Consider the following 18312-nt stretch of genomic DNA (forward strand, 5'->3'; position numbering starts at 1 on the left):
CGCAATCCAGGGAGCCACGGTCTCCCTCGTGCTTTATGCAGGTAGAAGCCCTGTTCGCCGAGAACATCGATGCGGCACAGACCACGCACGTGCTCATGGTCTCCGTATTCGACTCTTCTACCGCCACACGGATTGTCCGCCTCTACATCCAAAGCAACAGCAAGTATACATCTCTCCAAGCGCGGGGTACAGCATGTTCAGGCCCACAAGATCGGAGCGTGCCCCGCGGGGATACCACGAGGACTCACCCCCGCAAAACACGAGGATGTACTCCTCGCCCACGAGAACCCATCCCTCGTGAACACCGATGACTCTTTCCCTGCCGACGACGCACCAGCCCTTCAGCCTGCTGGTTGTGTTACCTACTACACGATTCGGCGTGAACAAAAAGCGTGCCGCCCTCCCGGCTGTTTTCTCCTAAATCTACAACTGCTACAAGTGTTGCCGCCCTACAGGCAGAGTTAACCCCTCCTGAAAGCAACAACAACCTGGACCGTTGCCACCCTTTCTCCAGTTTTCCCTTTGACAAACGCAAACGTCGACTGAAGCTGCACACATCGAGGATGGGTCCAACGGGCATCCTGCGGCCGCGATCAGCCACGTGAAAGTTGCTAGCCTCACCGATCACTGATCAACGCAGCAACTCTTCACCCTCCATTGTGTTCACATCGTAGCACTATGGCACGCACCGTTCCGTGCGTTCCAGCCTCCCGAAGGTTTCGCTCACCAGCCAACGGAGACATCGCCCGCATCCGCCCAACCTGCCCGTCACTCTGACAAGGCCTGCTGTTTCGCACGTCTCCACGGTCCTTCGCCTGACGGATACGTTTTATTCACCACGATGCACGTAAGGATCCGCTCACGAGCAGCATCTTCATACCTCGCCTACCAAGCCGAGACAGCACGACCACCAACTCGTCAGACCATCTCATCCTTGGACTTTCGTTAAAGCGAATTCTGGGGGGGGCCTATATGGCGGTACCACTGGTTGTCCCTTACATTGAGACACATAATTCCCTTTAACTTACCTTACTGTATGTTTAACTTACCTGTTGGGGCCATTGCCCCTTTAAGGCGCGCCCTAGCGCGCTGACGTCATGTCACGTACGACGTGATGTGCGTGCGCCGGCACAGCCCGGCCTAGCATCTTCGGCCTCAACGGCCAGCCGACAGGAGCGACGCAATCTCCCGCTCCCGTGGCAAGCACCGGCACAGCCCGGCCTCCCGACTTCGGCCTCAACGGCCAGCGACGCAACAACGCGCATCACGTGACGCCCAAAGCGCGGGAACACACAGCAGAGCGTGATGACGTCATCACGCTCCCCACAGGACTGCGAACTCAGTCCTCGTGGAGTCCCCGCTGGGACAAGACCTACACCACGGTGCTCCTACAGTCAGCCATCTTACCTGCTATCTTACCTGCTGTAATTAGCCTGTTCCTGTAAATAAACAACTTATTTATAGTTCGTCGAAGTCAAACTCTCTTATTTAGTGGCGATCTACACGAACCGCTACATCTAACTCCTTCTTGAATATATTTAATGAATTGGTCTCAACTGCCTTCTGTGGTAGAGAATTCCACAGGTTCACCACTCTCTGGGTGAAGAAATTCCTCCTAATCTCTGTCCTAAATGGCTTACCCCTTATCTTTAGACTGTGACCCCTGGTTCTGGACTCCCCTGCCATCGGGAACATTCTTCCTGCATCTAGTCTGTCTAGTCCTGTTAGAATTTTATAAGCTTCAATGAGATCCCCTATCATTCTTCTAAACTCCAGCGAGTATAAGCCCAATCAACCCAATCTTTTCTCATACGTCATTCCTGCCATCCCAGGTATCAGCCTGGTGAGTCTTCGCTGCACTCCCTCCATGGCAAGAACATCCGTCCTCAGATAAGGCGACCAAAACTGCACACAATACTCAAGGTGTGGTCTCACCAAGGCCCTGTACAACTGCAGCAAGACATCCTTGTTCCTGTACTCGAAATCTCTCGCTACGAAGGCCAACATACCATTTGCCTTCTTAACCGCCTGCTGCACCTGCATGCTTACCTTCAGCGAATGGCGCACAAGGACACCCAGGTCTCGTTGCACTTCCCCTTCTCCCAATCTATTGCTGTTCAGATAATAATCTGCCCTCCTGTTTTTGCCACCAAAGTGGATAACGCCGCATTTATCCACATTATACTGCATCTGCCATGCATCTGCCCAATCACCCAAACTGTTCAAATCATACTGGAGTTTCTTGGCATCCTCCTCACAGCACACACGCCCACCCAGCTTTGTGTCATCTGCAAACTTGGAGATATTACATCTAGTTCCCTCGTCTAGATCATTAATATATATTGTGAATAGCTGGGGTCCTAGCACCGATCCCTGCGGTACCCCACTCGTCACTGGCTGCCACTCGGAAAAAGACCCGTTTATTCCAACTCTTTGCTTTCTGTCTGCCAACCAATTCCCTATCCAAGTCAGTACCTTACCCCCAATCCCTTGTGCTTTAACTTTACACGCTAATCTCTTATGCGGGACCTTATCGAAAGTCTTCTGAAAGTCCAAATACACCACATCCACTGGTTCTTCCTTATCTATTCTACCAGTTACATCCTCAAAAAATTCCTGTAGATTAGTCAAGCATGATTTACCTTTTGTAAATCCATGTTGACTTTGTTCGATCCTGTCACTGTTTCCAAGTGCTCTGCTATTACATCTAGCATTTCCCCCACTACCGATGTCAGGCTTACCGGTCTATAATTCCCCGTTTTCTCTCTACCAGCTTTTTTGAATAGTTGGGTAACATTAGCTACCCTCCAATCCATGGGCACTGTTCCAGAGTCTATAGAATTTTGGAAGATGACCAGCAATGCATCTACTATTTCTAGGGTCACTTCCTTAAGTACCCTAGGATGTAGATGGTCAGGCCCTGGGGATTTATTGTCCTTCAATCCCGTCAATTTCCCTAACACCATTTCCCTACAAATAGTTTACAGCCTTTGGAACTCAACATCCAGTTCGTATCGCCGTTCCTTCATCCTCGCTGGGTCAAAATCCTGGAACTCCCTCCCTGACAGCACTGTGGGAGTACCTTCACCACATGCCAATGATTCTGCGATTCCCATTTACACCTCTTCTGGAGTCCGTGTTCCTTGTTTATACTGAATTTGAAGGGGCTGCTCCTCGATTTTTGGCTGCACTTCAGTCCCACACTCCTGATCTTTGGTCACCTGGTGCGGAGGGGAGCGGGCAGATTGGAGGACATCCTCGTGCGACTGCTCCTGGGCCTGGCCAAAATAACCAGTTAACTTAGATTGGTATAATCATTTAAAACAGCCCGCCAAAAGTTAAACAATGGACAGACCTGATTTGGCGCGCAGATAGGAGATGAAGGAATGGGTATAATTATAGACCCTCAGTAGCAATCTCTCTCTTGCCCCTTACTCCTGCTCTGCTCTCGTGGCTCCGGCCTCTTGGGCTGCTGCCGCTTGTACTCCTGCTCTGGTCTCGTGGCGGGTTCTCTTCTCGCTCCCCGCATTGTGTAAGCAACCAAGGACATCCATACCAATCGCGGAGAGGGGAACGAGACCCGAGTCCAAAGTCATACAGGACATACGGGCCACCAAAAAGGGGCAGACGAAACGAGACGAGATAAGGCGAGATGAAGAAAAAGGTAAAGACCCGACAAGAGCAGAGAAGGGCAGCAGAAGACGCATTGATAAAGACCGAGCGCCTAGTTATAAGCTGGCGCTTGGGGAAGAAAACATATTGTATGGACAGTGAGAATAAGTTGGTAATTGAACTCTGCGATTAAGCTGGCGTTAAACGCAGGTGTCCACGCCACGACGAATATACTGGCGTTCAGAGAATGGGTAGAAAAATCTAAGCAGTGAAGACTGCCAACCGTCCCACAATGCAATGTTACCGCCGACGACTGCTCGAGGGAGAAGAAGAAGAGAACCCATCGCGACGAGACGACGACAGTAGCTGAGGAGAGGGAAGGTGTGTCGCAGCAACAGCTCCAGCACCGTGCCCTGAGACCACATGGTGACGGAGTACCCCAAAGGACAGAAGACCAAACCTCAAAACTCACAATTGTTAAAGCAACAGGTTTGGATTGGTGAGCATGAATTCCTGGCCCCTCATAGCTTAATCTAGTTAGGTATAGGGGGTGGGATAAGGATGAGGGGATTGTTAATGTAGTTGTTTTTCCCTCGATGTGCCATGTGTTCCCCATTCCCTGTATAAGTATAATTATTGTTCATGCCTGTATTTTCTATCAGTAGCTTCTCATAAGACTGTGTTTATTTTCCGTTTTAATAAAATCTTGGTTTTCTTACACCAAACCACTTGTTTACTCGATTTTCTGTATCGCCGCCTGTACCTAAGTCTGGTGTCTAGAACTCAGGGGTGTGGGAGCGATTCGAACCGCTCACAGGCAGTCAGGGGCATAACTCACTGGACGCATGCACCACACGCCACCCCCTACAGTCTTCAAGGTGATTGAATCCAAAACAATAGCAAAATACTGCGGCTGCTGGAAATCTGAAATAACAACAGAAAATGCTGGAAACACTCAGCAGGTCAGGCAGCATCCATGGAGAGAGAAACAGAATTAACGTTTCAGGTCGCTGACCCTTTGTCAGAACCCAACAACATGCTCACTTCACCCTGTTCCACATTGGCTCCTGGTTAAGCAATGCCTTTGATTTCAAAATTCTCATCCTTGTTTTCAAATCCCTCCATGGCCTGGCCCCATCCTATCTCCATAACCTCTTCCAGCCCTACAACCCTCTGAGATCTCTGCATCCCTCCAATTCTGGCCTCTTGTACATCCCCGATTTTAAAGGGGTCGATTTTCCTGGAGCCGTCAGGCGGGGTTTCAGGCGTGTGGGGCGGGGGGAAATCCCGAATTCGGGGGTCCCCGACACCATCCTGCCCAAAACCCCGCTCCATGCAAGTTTCAGAGGCGGCGGGTACCCGCCCCGCACTGGGACCCGCCGACCCCAGGCGGGAAGGGATTAGTGCCAATTAACTGCCTGTTAACAGGTAGTTAACAGGCAGTTTTTAGCCTAATCCCTATTTTGAGGGGTGTCGTGTGGGATTCCCGACGGCTCCAAACCATGCCAGGTTAGAGCAGGCGGGCCGTCGGGTTGAAGGAGTTGGAGGGGTCGCGATGTCGGTGTTCAGGTGAGTGATGGGTGCATGAGTGCAAAGGTAAGTGTGTTTGGTGTGTCTAAAGTGTGTGAAGAACTTTTACTTACCTGTACTTACCTTAACAGCCTTTCTTCCTGCAGGCGTCGGGAGCCCATCACTCGGCCGGCACTTAAAGCTGAATGGCTGCAATCTGTGAAAAGTGACAGCCTTCAGCTTTGAGTGCTGCTGAGAGTTCTAACTGAGTCTGTGCAGAAGGACTCATGTTAAAACTCAGACTGTCAGTGTTTGGCTGCTTCAAACAGCTGTGAAACACTGATATTTCATCTGTCAAGAAGTCTTGACAGATGAAATTGCAGTCTGTGACGTCACCTGTTGCCGGGTGGCCCTTAATTGGCCTGCTGAGCCTGCTGGGCGGGCTCAACAAGGTCAATCAAGGGAAAATCGCACGGATTGGCCAGACGTCGATGTAGGTGGGTCTAAAACCCGAAAGTTGTAGTCCCGCCTTCTTCCCAACAGCTTCGGGAAAATCGACCCCAAAATCTCTCCACCATTGGCAGCCATGCCTTCAGCTGCCTAGGCCTTAAGCTCTGGAATTCCCTCCCTAAACCTCTCCGCTTCTCTACCTCTCTTTCCTCCTTTAAGACGCTCCTTAAAACCTACCTCTTTGACAAAGCTTTTGGTCATCTGTCCTAATATCTCCTTCTGTTCCTGTCACTGTTTCCAAGTGCTCTGCTATTACATCTTTTATAATGGACTCTAGCATTTCCCCCACTACCGATGTCAGGCTTACCGGTCTATAATTCCCCGTTTTCTCTCTACCAGCTTTTTTGAATAGTTGGGTAACATTAGCTACCCTCCAATCCATGGGCACTGTTCCAGAGTCTATAGAATTTTGGAAGATGACCAGCAATGCATCTACTATTTCTAGGGTCACTTCCTTAAGTGCCCTAGGATGTAGATGGTCAGGCCCTGGGGATTTATCGGCCTACACAGAAAAGAGGGTATTATGTGAAAAGCTTGACAGAGAAACCAAAAGGAAATGGCGATAGGAATGAAAGGAAATGTTACAGATGTAGACACACAGACCACATGGGCAGAGATCCGAAATGCCCAGCACGCGGACAAACATGTCATAAGTGCAAGGGAAAGGATCATTTCTCCAAAGTATGCCGCACAAAGGGTACAAAGAAACACAGTGCGAACAATGTAGAGGAACAAAATAACTATGCATTTGCTGTTACTGGAAATAACGTGACAGAGAGACTTACCTTTTGTGTGGGGGGAGTAAACCTGAGTATGTTAATTGATTCGGGTGCAACTAATAATGTGATAGATGAGAATACATGGGAAGGATTAAAGTCAGAACACATTAAGTGTCAGTCACATGTCCCTAAGACAGAGAGAAAGTTATTCTCTTATGCTTCTAGCCGACCACTGTCAGTTAAAGGTGTATTCACATGTGGGATTACAATAGGTAAGAGAACTGAGCAGGCGGAGTTCATTGTGGTTAAAGGCCACGGAGAGCCATTGCTAGGAAGGGAGACAGCCATGAAACTGGGAGTTTTAAAAATAGGCGCAGATGTCTCAGCTGTGGTAGATGTAAGACAGCTACTAGAACAGCGGTATCCAAAGGTGTTCCAGGGAGTAGGAAGGCTGAACACAAAACAGATCAGTTTGTATATTGACCCACAAGTGAAGCCTGTGGCCCAGCCATTCAGGCGTATACCATTCAACTTAAGGGGGGTAGTAGAGGCCAAAATAAAACAATTGAGGGACATGGACATTATCAAACCTGTAACTGGTCCCACCCCATGGGTAAATCCTGTGGTTATTGTATCAAAAGCGGATAAGGATGTAAGGTTATGCCTAGACATGAGACGAGCGAACCAGGCAATAGCGAGGGAACGATATCCAATTCCCACCGTTGATGAGATACTCCAAGGTATGAACGGCTCGACGGTGTTTAGTAAGCTAGACCTGAAATGGGGTTATCACCAGCTAGAACTGACCCCTGGGTCACGAGAAATCACAACGTTTGCAGTACATAACGGAATATACAGGTACAAGAGGCTGATATTCGGTGTATCTTCAGCTAGTGAGCAATATCAGCACGAGATAACTAATGCCTTAGCTGGAATAGAGGGTGTTGAAAACATCTCAGACGACATTATCGTGCATGCACATGACCAGGAAACACACGACAGACGCCTGCACGCTGTCATGACCAGACTAATGGAAAGTGGACTGACACTAAACACAGAGAAGTGCCAATTCAATATGGACCGATTGATTTTCATGGGAATCCTGTTGTCTGAAAAGGGCATCGGACCAACAGCAGAGAGAATGCGAGCGGTGGCAGAAGCTTGGGAACCAGAGAATGCTACAGAGGTGAGGCGTTTCTTGGGACTCGTTGGGTACAGTAGCAGATTCATCCCGCAGTTTGCAACGCTATCAGAGCCACTGCGGCGCCTGACGAGAAAAGACACACCATTTAAATTTGGATCACAACAGAGACAGTCATTCAGTGCATTCAAGGAAGAGTTGGCCAGAGCCGGCACTTTAGCATATTTTGATAAGGACGCACCAACCAGGGTGATAGCAGATGCCAGTCCTGTAGGTTTAGGCGCAGTACTAGTTCAGGACCAAAAAGGACAAGAGGTGCCAATATGCTATGTAAGTCGTAGTTTAACAGACTGTGAGAGGAAATACCCTCAAACAGAGAGAGAGGCCTTAGCTCTTGTATGGGCTTGTGAGAGGCTGCATCCATATGTGTATGGCCAAAAATTTAACTTGGTAACTGACCATAAGCCATTACAAGTGATATACGGCCCACACTCTAAACCCTGTGCCCGTATAGAGAGATGGGTACTTAGATTACAGCCGTACGATTTTAAGGTGATACACATTCCAGGCAAGCAAAACATTGCAGACCCACTGTCACGATTGCTGGGAGAGACAGCAAAACAGGAGAGACATTCTCATGGCTCAGATGAATACGTGAGATTTGTAGCTGTGAGTGCGACACCAAAAGCACTCACTACTAGAGAGGTGGAGGAAGCCTCTGCTACCGACCCAGAGCTGATTGAGGTACGGAAGGCAATCACAAACGGACGTTTTGAGAACTGTAAAGCTTATGCAGCAATTACAAACGAGCTGTGCGTAGTGGGGTACCTAGTTCTTCGGGGAACACGCATTGTGCTACCCACAGTGTTACACGCACGAGCCCTGGTGTTAGCACATGAAGGACACTTGGGAATAGTTGGAACAAAGCAACATCTCAGAACCAAGGTTTGGTGGCCTGGCATGGACAAGGCAGCTGAAAAACACTGTAAAGCGTGCCACGGCTGTCAGATAGTAGCCAGACCCGACCCACCTGAACCGTTGAGACCAACACCATTACCGGAGGGCCCCTGGCAGGATATAGCTATAGACTTACTGGGACCCTTGCCATCCAACCACTCCATTCTTGTGGTAGTTGATTATTATAGTCGCTACTATGAATACGACATCATGACCTCCACAACAACAGAGAAGGTTATTGATAGTTTAGAGTCAATCTTCAGCCGTCATGGTTTGCCAATCACTTGCAAATCTGATAATGGTCCCCAATTCAGATCTGAATTATTCAAAGAATATTGTGAAAACAACAGGATCAAACACCTGAAAATGACAGCAAAATGGGCTCAGGCTAACGGAGAAGTCGAGCGCCAGAATGCATCGCTGATGAAGAGAATCAGAATTGCTCAGTCAGAAGGACTAGATTGGAAACGTGAACTTAGAAAATATGTGACTGTGTACAGGAGCATTGACTATGCCACGACAGGAAAGAGCCCGGCAGAGCTGCTCTTTAAACGGAAAATGAGAGGAAAGCTGCCAGACATCACAGAGTCGTGCGCAGACATGGAAGTACGTGACCGGGACGCAGAACAAAAAGGCAAGTCCAAGCTGTACGCAGATGAACAGCGGAGAACACAATACTCAGAGGTGGAAGTTGGTGACACGGTGTTGGTACGGCAGGACAAAGTGGACAAGTTCACCACTCCTTTTAATGCCACACCGCACAAAGTTTTGAGTAAAACAGGGAGTTAAGTAGTAGTAGAATCTCCAGAAGGAGCACGTTACTCGAGAAACACTACGTTTGTGAAGAAATACAGAACCAATGGACCAAAGGAGACACTCCATGAGCAGGAGGAAACACAAGGGACTGAGGACAGTATAATAGACCCTGACACACATACCACTGTGACACAGGCAATACCCACTGACACCAACATGTCAGACATATCCAGTACAGCCAGACCTCAAAGGGTTAAAAGAAAACCCCAAAGACTGTCTGATTATGTCACAACATAAACTGTGCGAGAACTGCATGGGTGATGTTAAATGTTTAAACCTGGGAATTATTTAGTTGTGTGGTAAGACACAAGTTTGTAAAAAGTTTATAAATCAAATAAGTTATGCAGTGTTATTGTAAGCAACTGTTTGTAAACTGCAAGTTTGTTTCCAAGGAAAAGGGGGATGTCGTGTATTGATTGCGAGTTTGACACCAGTCAATACGGTAATGTAATATGCGAGTTTAACATCAGTTAATACGGTAATGTGCATTGCATTATGGGAATTACCCGGGAAAGCTGCAGTCAGCCATTTTACCAATAAAGTAAAGATCACAGTTAGAAGCCTGTCTGCCTGACTCTGATTTAATTCGACGTATCTACATGCTTGATTGAACGTATTAAAGCATAGATACAACAAATGCCCTCTTTAAAACCCACCTCTTTGATCAAACTTTTATCTTCTTCTTTGGCTCGGCATCCATTATTGTCTGATTACGCCTCTGTGAAGTGCCTTGGTCCATTTTTCCACATTATAGGCGCTATATAATTGCAAGTTGTACTTAGTGTGAATACCCCTACATGAGGTGTTAAGAAGAAGAGGAAGACCTATGGAGGAATACTGGGCAAGTCATGCTGCACAAGAGTTGCTCCATGCCCAGCTGCTGGTACCTGGACACCTACATCTGCAGAGAGAGCTGAATATACTTTGCTTGGCAGATGATTAGACAATGCAGCGACATCTATTCCCAAAGGAAGCTACGACAGCACAGCCAATGGCAACACTAAAAGATGTGAATGCTTGATTAAATGTGATGTAGCTTCAATCATATTATCCCGTGCTTTCAGTAACACTACACGCCAGGGTGATCGACAGCCAGCATATTGGCCACACCCATTAACCAGATTGTGACAGCGATTGTGGGGAATTGTCTTGGCAGGGTTCTGATCATCAGACAGCCAGATGCAAAGCTGTACCATATACTGCAAGGACATCTGCAGCTACAGTTCAGCATAAGGCAGGCAGACTCAGTGACAGTATCAGTCAGCTGTGGCTTCAAGTCTACCTTCGCCTCCTTGCAGGCATGCTGCAACGCTGATCTATGGGATGGAACCATAGAACCAAAACATTTACAACACAGAAAAAGCCCATCTGGCTCATTTTCTGTGTCGGTGCTTTGCTATAGCACTCTATAACTAATCCCACTGCCCGGCGCTCTTCCCATTGCTTCAAATATTTAACAAATTTTCCCTTAAAAGAAGCAACCATTTTCTGCCTCAGCCATTCCCTGTGGCAAACCATGCTCCAACAACCCTCTGTGTAAAGAAATTCCTCTTAACCGCTCTCCCGACTATCATTGATCATTTAAAAATTTAGACCTAGAAATTGGATAAGGCTTGAAAATGGACAAGGGCATCGCCCAGCGCTAGTTGCCTGCGCCCGTTCTAAGTGGTGCAGGCAGCATGCAAAATTCGTGCTGCTAGCTTATTTACATGATTGCAGTGCTGATCTCAGCGTTAAATTGCGCTACTGGTTGGCTTAGCGCTCAACAGGGGGACCAATATCGGGTGCAGTCTACTGGTCAATAAAGTTTGGCCTAGGCGCTCTCCATTACTTTAAGTGGAGGTGTTTTGTTGCAGAAGCACCTCACTATCAGGTGAAAGGAAGCCTTGGCCCAACACCCGAGAGAAAGAGCGAAACATTTTTCAGATGCGGCACTGGAGGCCTTGGTCCTAGGGCTCCAACAACACCGGGATGTCCTCTACCTGGGGGGGGTAAGAGGCCTTCAAGGTTGACAACAAGAAGGACCTGGGAAGAGATCGCTCAATCCGTCACTGCGACGAGTGTTGTCCCCAGGACCTGGATGCAATGCAGCAGAATGTTTAATGACCTCACACGAGTGGTCAAGGTGAGTGAATGCACCAGCAAATGTCATATCCCACCATCTGCACCACAAGATGGAGGAGAAGAAGAAGACACATCGACACTGCATCTAACACTCACAGACAACAGCTCAGAAAATGGCACTGTGCGTACTTTAGCGGGCAGTATAGAGGCGGGATCTGCACGTGATTCACAGGGCATGAGTGGGCTGCAGCCAGACCAGGGGAAGAGGGCAGCTTTAGTGCCAGCCCCACGGAGGGCGAGTTCGTGCATGAGTTCTGCGCCACAGGACTCAGATGATGACCATGATGGGGCGGCCTTCAGAAGAAAGGTGATGGGCATGCACACGGAAATGCTAGGTACAATGGCAAACCTGCTAGAAAGCCTCTTGTCAGTGTCAACGATCATGGAGAAGCCTGGCTGATTTCCAGGCTGGAAATGATGGGCAACTCCATGAGAGACCTCGTGGACCCAAAGATGATGCTGGGTGTGATGGGCGATCTCGCAGCTTCCATTGCGGCACAGGCGGAAGAAACTCAACGTCTCAGTGCTGCAGTGCAAGGACAGACTGCTCTCCTGCCACGCAAGCTCAGACTGCTGCCATTGTCGCGGAGTTTACGAGTATCGAAAGGGACTTTGCAGGGTGTCGCAGCAGTCCAGCAAGCTGTGCTCCAGCAGATTGTTAGGAATGCAGAGGCGTTGCCCTGGGGAGTGGCAGTGGTTCTGTGGAGCAAGAACCTGCTGTCCTCTCTCAGGATGTCAGCATTCCTACACTCACCATTGCCACTCCGCTAGTGTCCTTGCTGCTGCCTGTCATCCATCCAGCGCAGACTGCTGCCGGCCATGCTGAGGTGGTGCAGTCTGTAGCTGGGCCTTCTTGGTCCTGATTGCTCGAGGTCATCCTGCAAGGCCATTTGTAGTCTCCCAAGCTGAAAGTCAGTAGCCTTCCACCAGCCCTGTTGCAGCCACTGGGGAAGCACTTCGTAGGAGCACTAGAGTAGGAAAAGGCACACGAAAGACAGACACGAAGGGAATGCACAAGGGTGATTAGTTGACTTTGTTCTTTTGATTTGAATTTTGTTTGGAATGTGTGATTTGTGGTGGCTCTCATTTCAACTTTGTGCGCAGGAAGATTCTGTGATGTTCCATGACAGAGGGCTGGTAAGATGGGGAAGTGGTGAGCAACGGGGATCTGGGGTTTTATTCATTGGAACCGGAGTCTGATGAGGTGCTCACGGGCAGCCTGTCCAGAACGAGGATGTGCTGCCTGCCTCCTCCCTTCCTCTTCCTCCTCTGTTGGACAGCCTGTCCAGAACGAGGATGTGCTGCCTGCCTCCTCCCTTCCTCTTCCTCCTCTGTTGGACATCCTGGACAGATGTATGTTGGACATCGAATCTCTTTGTATCTTAAAGCAACAGGCTTTCCATGATATAAACAGGATGACTTTGAAGTGTCATGAGGAGAAAGCATGACTTGTTTTCTGAGATGTAAAGTGCTTGTATAAGGAAATAGGTGTGGGTAACAAAACATTGCTTTAGTTTTAGGGTAATAAAACGGGTAGCAAATCCATTTGAGGAAGCCTTGTTGAAGGGAAGTGGTTTTGAAGTAAACAATTGCAAACTGTTTACATAGGTACAATAGCAAAATACTGCGGATGCTGGAAATCTGAAATAACAACAGAAAATGCTGGAAACACTCAGCAGGTCAGGCAGCATCCGTGGAGAGAGAAACAGCGTTAACGTTTCAGGTCTGTGACCCTTCGTCAGAACTGGAAAAAGTTAGAGATGTAACAGGTTATAAGCAGGTGCCGAGGCGGGGAAAGGGGGGAGGGGAGGAAAGAACAAAAGGGACGGTCTGTGATAGGGTGGAAAGCAGGAGTGGTTAAATGTTGCCATGGGGATTACAGAATCATCAACAGCTGCCGCCTGGAAAAATAAACTCCAGAAAGCTCCAAACAATTGCATAAACTTAGACAGAGCCAATAGAACTGAAAAAGCAAGTCAGCTGCAAGTTGTTGATGATCCCTTTAAATAGCCCTGCTGCGGGGTCCTTCCTGCTGCTGAACGCTTGGTCAGCTGGTTGTGATTAGGAGAGGGCATTAAATGGAGCAGCGACGTCCAAAATGGCAGATCAGGCGTCAAATCAGCGTTACACACTCATTGACATCACGATCTGCCTCATCTAAATATGTGGAGCGAGCGCTGGCAACAGCAGTGCTACAGACCTCCCCAAAATGACAGCCGCCACGCGACCCACCGGAAATGAGTGGCAGCGAATCGGCCGCCATTTTTTCTTCCAAACCAGCCTTAACGGCCAGCGCTAAACCCCCGAATTTCGTGGCCATAGACTTCCCAAACAAAAGTCTTTACCTATTTGCTCTATCAAAACTCTGCATAATTAAAAAAAAACCTCACTTAAGTTCTCTCTTACCCATATCTGCGCCAGTAGAATTAGTCTCAATGGGGGAGAAATTCGGTATTGCCCCGTTTGGGGCGCAATTATCGGCCGGGCGCAAAGTTTAGCACCTGGCGCTAATTATTGCGTCCGACTGCAAACTTGGCTTTTATTCCCTGGTGGTGATTGGAGAGCTAAATCAGGCACTGTACACCTGTTTTAAGGCGCAAAGGCCGAGGAGCGAGGCGCTAACTCAGAGCGCGGGTGAAGCTCATGTGATGTCAATCAGCAATGGAACACAGACACACTGGCGCCGGCCAGTTCTTAAAGGGGAGGGTCGATCTTGCTCTCCATCCACACCCTGCTCATTGCAGCCTTGAATCTCGGCCTGGAGAGACCTGTACATCAAATCTGCTGGAAAGAACAATGGAGAGGCACAGGGAAAGAGCTCAGAGTGCAGGCCCTTCTAAATCGATGCAAGGAAGTGTAATGATCAGTAGCCTGTCATTCTGGAATGGTACACTAGGTGGTGCTGTATGTATATAAGAGTGGGCTACCCAGGATACACTAGGCTACCCACAAGGCAGCAGTCAAGATGGAGGCCTCTACAGATACTGTACCTAGTCCACATGTGCGCAATAAAGTGTCTAGCAAAAGCTAGCTGTTCTTAATAAAAACGACTAGTTATTAATGAACATAACATGGTACCAGGATTGGTAAGATCTGCTGAATATTGCGCAATGCGACATGGAGAATTTGAAGCCACCAGAGCGTTTGAAACTCACAGGAAATGTCGACTACAATTGGCAGACTTTTAAACAACAATTTGAACTCTACATTGCTGCCATCGGGTACGGTATGAAGCCAGACGCAAGGAAAATAGCATTGCTGCTCACGGTTGCAGGTCCACAGGCGATAGAGGTATTTAATACATTTGTATTTAATCCAGAGGAGAACAGAGAAAAATTAGACGATGTGCTAAAGAAGTTTGATACACATTGTTCTCCCAAAAATAATGAAACCTATGAGAGGTACATCTTCCGTTCTCGGACACAGCAGCAAAATGAGACTTTTGATAGCTTTTTGACTGATCTGAAACTGAAAGCACAGACATGTAATTTCTCTGAGCTGAAAGCATCCATGATTCGTGACCAGATTGTGTTTGGTATTCATGATAAAAAAGTCAGGGAACGTCTGTTGAGAGAAACCGAACTAACATTGGAAATTGCTGTGAAAATATGCCAAGCTAGCGAGCTAGCTCAAAAGCATGCCAAGACTTTCAGTGAAATCAACGATGATGCGATTGCAGTAAGTGCTGCTGTCGGTGCTGTGTCCTACAAGGGGAAGAAACATGGGCAGAACAGAAGTGAAAAGCAATCGGAGGAAGGAATTTTTAATTGTAAATGCTGTGGTTACAAACACCAGTTAAAACAATGTCCAGCGTTTGGAAAAATGTGCACAAAATGTCATGGAAAGAATCACTTTGCCAAACAATGCTTTTCAAAAGTAAAAACTAAGAAAGGGCAATGAGTTATTGGCCCAGAAATTCCAGAACGGGGCTTGCAGCGCGTGCAAGCCCCGTATTTACACTTACCCCGCGCTACTGACGATCAGCTCCAGGGACGCCTGGACTTGGTGAATGAAAAAGAAGAATCCCGGGCAGCGTATGACGTCACGCCGCCCAGGAGTGCAGCCAGCGCGAAGCCAGGAGCGTGCAGTGTAAGTGAGACACGCCCCTTGAGGTCTCAGTTTCACTGGACACGCCCCCAATGTTTCTGTCAAGCTGCTAAGGATTTTTACATGCAAAGCAGCAGTTTAAATAGGTTTTTGGAAGTTTTTTGAAGATTTTGGTAACTTTTATAAACTTTTTAAAATGTTTACATTATTTTGAGTAATCTGAAGTAGTTTTAAAGAGAATTAAAGCAATTTAAAGACTTTTAAAAGCCCTAAAAGAATTTTTTTAATTCCATTTATTTATTTAGCAATGTCGTCGTCATACGCGTCTTCACACTGTTCCCTTGGGGGAACTGTATGAAGTGGTGGAAGGATTTATGGCCGTGATTAACGCTCATTCCGTGACCGTAACCATCTTTGAACCAGCCATTAGGGCGGTTAGTCCTATGGCGGGAGGGTTTTACGGGCTCCCACAAGCTATACAAGGAGGGGGGGCCACCCACACCCACGGACGCAAATATCCCACTGGATGTCAACCCAGAATTTAGAGCCGGAGCTCCGACTCCACTTGCCGGGACTGTCTGGAGCGGGGTTCGAAACCCTACCCTGATCTGGCCCAGCGGCGGGGATCCTACCGCTATGACAAAGGCCCAATCCGATTAGCAACGTGAAATGGCAGCATAGGGCTCCAGTCACGGGGAGGGAAAAGGCGCAGGAAACGTATGGGTGTCACCTTTTGTGTGGAGTGGGCCTTTTGCGTAGCAGTAAGCATCCCCGCCGCTGGGCCAGAAGGAGTAGGGTTTTGAACCCCACTCCAGACAGTCCCGGCAAGTGGAGTCGGAGTTCCAACTTTAAATTCTGGGTGGACATCCAGCGGGATACTTGCGTCCGTGGGTGTTGGTGGCCCCCCGCCCCTCAGATGGGTTGTGGGAGCCCGTAAAACCCTCCCGCCATAGGACTAACCACCCTAATGGCTGGTTCAAAGATGGTTACGGTCACGGAATGAGCGTTAATCACGGCCATAAATCCTTCCACCACTTCATACAGTTCCCCAAAGGGAACAGTGTGAGGATACGTACGATGATGACCTCTTGCGCAATGCACCTCCTTGGACCCTCAGTCGCAGATGCGAGGGGGCAAGTCGTGCAATTGTTAAATTTTTCATTTTATTGACATGTAAAATGTTGGCCCAGTAATTCCCTTCCAACTGCGCGAGTACGGTCGGGGTACTTACGCATCTGGCCAGATGAAATGCCGGTTTTCAGCATGCACAGTGCTTTTGGGGAAAACCGGCATTTCCTGTCCTCTGAACGAAGGGGTTCAGAGGCAGAACGCGTGCGACTGCACAGGCAGCACGTGCGCAGTATAATTCGCCGCTTTCATTACTGCTTTCAGTGAGGTCAAGTCCTTACAACTTACACATGAAAAAAGCATGGGTACAGTTGCTCCAGAGGCTGCGGAGGAAGATATTTCTTATCGTGGAGCTCCTGAAAGTATGTATGTCTGTATACATTCCTTTGCGTGTTATGTATATATTCCTTTACTTATGTGTATGAATGTATTATTTAGTTATGACTTTCAGAGAAAGTAACTTATTTGAAAATCATAATTAAAAACATACATTCATACACATTAGTAAAGGAATATAAAACATACATACATATACGTAAAGGAATATATGTGGACATACATACATAACTCATTCTCACATTCCATTCACACAGCCACAATTGCTCCTTCTAACGACCGTTCTGAAAACCCTTTCAAAAAAAAAAAATTTTAACTTTAAAACTTACTTAAAATTTCTTAAAATAACTTCCCTCCCTTTCCCAAACAAAAATATTGCATTTCAGAAGCTCCACGATAAAATGTTTCTTCCTCCGCAGCCAATGAACCACTTTACACTTGCTTTTTTCAAGTGTAACTTCTGAGGACTTACCCTCACGGATTTCATGAATGAAATCTACGAAGTTCACTGCGCAAGCGCTGCCTGTGCAGTCGCACGCGCTCGAGGTCTGGAAATGCCGGCGTTCCCCGCATGCGCTGTTCATGCTGAACGCCGGCATTTCCAACGGCCAGATGCGTGAGTACCCCGAGCACACTCACGCCTTTGGCCGTGAATTTCTGGCCCAATGTAATTGAGGACACTGATTTAAGTGAGACATGTTTTGTAGGAATGGTGTCATGTGACAATATCAAAAAGGATACAGAAAATGTGCAGCCCTCAGGAATTAACAATGCTGAACATAAAGTTAATGCAGTAAAAGAGGACAAATGGATGATCCCACTGCAGGTAAATGGAGCATTAGTTACATTGAAACTAGACACTGGGGCAAAAGCAAACTTAATCAGTATGAGTGACATCAACAATATGAAAGAAAAGCCCAAAATACAGAAAAAGTCAGTACTACTGAAGGACTATAATGGACAGAAAATAGATAGCTTAGGTGTATGCAGACTTAAAGTGACAGTCAAAGACAAAATGCATCATCTCATGTTTTCTGTTGTGGCTGAAGGACTTGATTCACTACTGGGTGACAAAGCTTGTGAGGACTTAGAACTGGTCAAGAGAGTCTACCGTATAAACTGTGCCATAAGCAGACCAGATGACTCGGTGGATTCTGTAGTGAATAATTTCCAGGATGTGTTCAAAGGATTTGGAGTTCTACCATTCACTTACAAGATCCAGCTAAAGGAGGATGCTCAGCCAGTGGTACATGCTCCACGAAGAGTTCCAGCACCCCTGCGTGACCGGCTCAAGAATGAACTGGACAGAATGACCACACTAGGAGTCATCAGGAAAGTCGAAGAGCCAACAGACTGGGTTAACTCCATGGTATGTGTAAAGAAAAAGAACAATGATCTAAGAATATGCATGGA

Source organism: Somniosus microcephalus, chromosome 3 (assembly GCF_052327205.1).
Source record: "Somniosus microcephalus isolate GS21.2 chromosome 3, FLI_Smic_1.0, whole genome shotgun sequence".
Classification (NCBI taxonomy): domain Eukaryota; kingdom Metazoa; phylum Chordata; class Chondrichthyes; order Squaliformes; family Somniosidae; genus Somniosus; species Somniosus microcephalus.